The sequence below is a fragment of the Peromyscus maniculatus genome, chromosome 4 (genome assembly GCF_049852395.1).
Source record: "Peromyscus maniculatus bairdii isolate BWxNUB_F1_BW_parent chromosome 4, HU_Pman_BW_mat_3.1, whole genome shotgun sequence".
In the NCBI taxonomy this organism is placed as follows: domain Eukaryota; kingdom Metazoa; phylum Chordata; class Mammalia; order Rodentia; family Cricetidae; genus Peromyscus; species Peromyscus maniculatus.
In genome coordinates this window covers 115,515,232-115,520,018 of record NC_134855.1, presented here as the reverse complement: position 1 = coordinate 115,520,018, position 4,787 = coordinate 115,515,232, and positions in this window count along the sequence as shown.

Sequence of the window (4,787 nt, the reverse complement as noted above, 5' to 3'; positions counted from 1 at the left end):
TAGGATTAAAGGTGTGAGTGCCACCATTTTCTAGCCTTTGTATCTAGTGGCTGTCTGTTCTCTGACCCCAGATAAATTTATTAGAGTACACAATATTTTGGGGAACATAATACCACCACACTTGTGGGTCACAGGAAGCAGGGGACTGAACAGGTGGGTGACATTTCTATGGAAGGTGTGTGAAAAAATCCAGGACCTAAAGACTGAGCCCTGGAAGATCTGCCACTACTCAAGTCTCCTTCAGTTCTCTTGGTACTGATTTCCACCTCTAATATGAATGACTGGACAATAATTACTTCCTTGTTTATTTACACATTGTTTATTCCAGTTGTCATGCTAGAGGGTGGTGACTCTGGGGGGGGGGGATCAAATATGTCCCTTTTTTTCAGATTATTTGGAATATTTAAAAGACAGATCATAGGCCTTGGATGAGAACCTATTACAAACTATTATACTGCTAAATGGACATACTATTAAACTGACAAATAATGACTTACCATTATTGAAATGAATGATAAATGGCGCTGGTTACCAGCAGAAAGGTCACAGTCATGACAGAACCTGGTTGCTTAGTAGCAGAGAGCTTTATTAGGAGGAAGGGGAAGAGGGACAAAAGGACCAGGCCTGGGGAGGAGAGAGAAAGATGGTGGGTTGGGGGAAGAGAGAGCAGAGCAGAGAGAGAGGATGGGGTCTGTGTCCAACTTTTTAAGGGCTCCCAGTGAAGCAGGCTTATGGAGCTACACCATGCATGCACTGATTGTGTGACCACACCTCGAGGACATATTTGTCAGCACACACTGATGACGTAAGTCTCCAGACCCTTTGCTTAACTCCTGAACTGCCCATGTGTAGCTAGAGTAAGGGCAGAATTCTAACAATTATACCTGTAGATCAATGTATCTCTCAACCCTCATCTGGGAAGCTTCTATTTTCAGTAGAGAGTGATTAACATAGAGATCTACCACAAAGAGACCTACAATGTAGAGAATAATAGACTCCAGAATACTCAGTCCTAAAGGGAACATATATATGTGTGGGTGTGTGGGTGTGGGTGTTGGTACCGACACACACACACACATACACACACACACACACACACACACACACACACACACACACACACACACACAAACTTAGGGACCATCATGGAAGAGACACAAAAAGAGTATAAGAGCCAGATGACTGCAAGGAAACATTATCTTCTGGACAATGGCAGGGCAGCTGCACATATGAACTCGTAGAAATTGTGACAGTATGCATAAAACTTGTGAAAGACCAAGCCAGACCAAATCTCAACCTGGAAAGAGGAAATGGACCCACAATTCCACCCCTGGCTGTTTAGCTATTTGGCAATTGTTAGTGGCTGAGAAGGGGAAAACAGTCTTCTCTAAGAGTATAGGCCCTGGTAAATTCATCACATGCCAGTGAAAGATCACATACCCAATAATATATGAGCAGGAAAAATTGGTTGTGGGGGCAAAAAAAGCCACAAAGTTAGTTGGGTAGAGAAAGGGAAAATGGATCTGGTAAGAACTGTGGGGTAGGAGTGGGGATATATGAGTATGATCAAAACACACTGTAGGAAACTTGATGAACTAATAATACATATATTATATAGATAATAGGTAGATAGATGATAAATATTACAAAGGAAACCAATTATATTGAGATTTCTTCAAGTGCTACAAAAACAAATTTGTGGTTTAGAATCATAAACACATTATAAACACTTTAATGATACTTCAATAATAGCTTAATCATACAATTTCAAAGTAATGTTAATGGTACTTCAAGGGCTCCAGTAATATGGAGGTGTCTGTCATCTGTGTAGGTAACAGATCCTATTAAAACCACTTTTTGCTTCCCAAAGTGAAACAAGACAGAAATAAATGCTTTCAATAGAAATTTGTGGCAATAAGGATGTACATTTTTCCATGCATGTTCAGGGACCCTGTGTCTGCCATAACAAATTACCATAAACTTGTGGCTTAAGACAATAGAAATTGGGAGGGGAAAATATATTGAAAAGTTTTATGAAAATTTTAAGACAAAAGATATTCATTCTCTCTTAGATATTAAGGCAAAAGTGCAAAATAAAGGTATCAACACCACCCCCGAGACTCTGGAGAGAATCTTCTTTGGGTATCTACAGCACTCAGAGGTTGTGTGCAGATGTTCCTTAGCATTTAGACACACCATTTCAATCTCTGCCTTCATCTTCATAGGGCCTGCATCCTTGTACTCATTCTATCTCACTATCTCACTACCTCACTATCTATCTATCTCACTATCTCACTATCTATCTATCTATCTATCTATCTATCTATCTATCTATCTATCTATCTATCTATCTCTTCCTCTAGCATTTAAGAATATTTGTAAAGACATTTGAGGCTTATTTGAAAAATCAAATATGTACTCATTCTCTCAAATCCTTAACTCTATTACATTGTTCATCATGTAAGGTAACAATCACACTTTTCTTATGGGTTCTTGAGAACCCATAATTCTCAGAATTAGGAAATGAATATATCTTCAGGGAGATGTCCTATAGATGTCCACCCTAAAAATTCTACTCACAATCTTATGAGAATTTATGCACCCCATATGAAAACTACCTATCTTATATGGAGGCTATGCCAAGGTCACCAGAAATGCATGCATACATATAGATAAACATTAATAGAGATAGATAAAGAGATAGACAGAGATAGATGAGATGCAGACATACACATAGATGATCATGAGACAAACGGAGCCATCATAAATATAGACTTACAGACAGACAGAGACATATGTAGACAGAGATAGACAGAGGCATGGAGATAGATAAAGACATAGACACAGATAGAAATAGATACCCCTCACTGAGGAGCTATGGACAGTGAATGACTTTTGGGAGGGAGAGTCAGTAGGATATACCCTGGATAGATCAACCATATTCCTGTGGATCCCCTCATGAATATATGGGCAGTACCAATTGATCTTAGTGGATTATTAAAAATAACACGATAATACACAAAGTTGAGGTATGAAGCATAGTTGGGTGGGCCTGGAAGGAGGTAGGGGAGAGGAGGGGTTAATATTATCAAAACACATTGTATGAAATTCTCAAAGCGTTTATAAAAATTAAACTAAACAATAAATAAATAATCCTTATTTATTTGAGTCTCTTGCTCAGGAAGGCAATTTGTACAGTAGCTGTCTTGTTCTAATTCCCCAAGAGTCCTTGAGTAAAGGGCTCCTGAGTATAATAAGCTCACAGAATGTTGTGGGTTTAATTGTACCACCCAAAGATAAGTTCTAGTCCTTACTCCCAGCGCTTTTAACGGAGTCCGCCTTTGAAAACAAGATTCTTGCTGTATTAGTGACTTTTCTGTTGCTGTGATAAAGACCATGGCTGAAAACAGCATGAGGAAGAAAGGCTTCATTTTATCGTACACTTGCATGTGACAGTTTGTCACTGAGAGACGTTGGGACAGGAACTGAAAGCAAGAGGCAGGAGCTGAAGTAAACACCACAGAGGCATGCTGCTTACTGACTTTCTTCCCCTGGCTCATGCTCAGCTTGCTGTCCTGTACAACTCATGACCACATGCCCAGGGGTGTACCACCCACGGTGATCTGGCCCCTCCTGCATCAATCAACAGTTGAGGTAATTCTCGACGGTTGTGGCCACAGGCCAATCTGATCTGGGCAACCTCTCAACTGAGACTCCTTCTTCCCAGGCGACTCTTGGTTGTGTCAAACCAACAATAAAAACTAACTAAGGAGGACACAGACACATGAAGGTCTTTTAAATGAGGACACACTGATTTAGGAGGAGCCCTGAGTCAATAACTAATATCCTTATGAAGAAAATAATTTGGAAACAAAACCACACAGAGATGAGGCAACCATGTGAGACTGAGATAAATATTAGAGTGATGCAGATGCTCGGTAAACACAAGGACTCCTGGCTACCACCAGAAGCAAAGAAAAAGCAAGGAAGGATTTGCCTCTGAAGTCTTCAAAGGGAGCACAGCCATACTGATGCTTTGAGTTCAGGCCTCTACCCAGTAGAACTATGACAAAATAAATTTCTGGTGTTTTCAGTCACCTATTCATGGCTGCCTTAAGAAACTAATACAGAATATTTGCACGAGACAGAATAAGGCATGTGATAGCCAACCTGAGCCGTGGTCCCAGGCTCCAGGTTCTGCCACCTGGCTTGCCATGTTGTAGTCTATTCCCCATCCATGTTTATAGGAGGAGCACAAAGTTAGGTCTATGTTGTGAAATTGCTGAGAGAAATACACAGAGGAACATTTCAATGAGGAAAGATTTATTTGGGTTTATGGTCTCGGAGATTTCAGTCCATAATTGGCTGGCTCTGTTGCCCTGATCCGGAGGCAAGGAGAACATCATGGAGGGATGCGTATGGTAGAGAGAAGCTGCTCACTTCATTGTGGATCAGAAGCAAAGAGAGCTTAATAGAAGGGGGCCAATTTAAGATACAGCTCCCAAATACATGCTGCTACTAGTGATACACTTCACCCAACCAAGCCTTGCTGTCCACGGTTGCAACATTTCCCAATAATCTCTTCAAATTTTAAATCCATCAATAGATTAATCTAATCATGCATGCAAGTCCTCGTGACAAAAGTGCTTCTAAAAGCCTCTCTCCTGAGCACTGTATGCACTGTGATAAAAACCCTTTCCAAAGAAGCCTTAAGGATAGTTCAGAAACAAACCATCACACTGCTCAAATGCAAGATCCTCCTGACAGTCAGAGTCCTCCTAGACTCC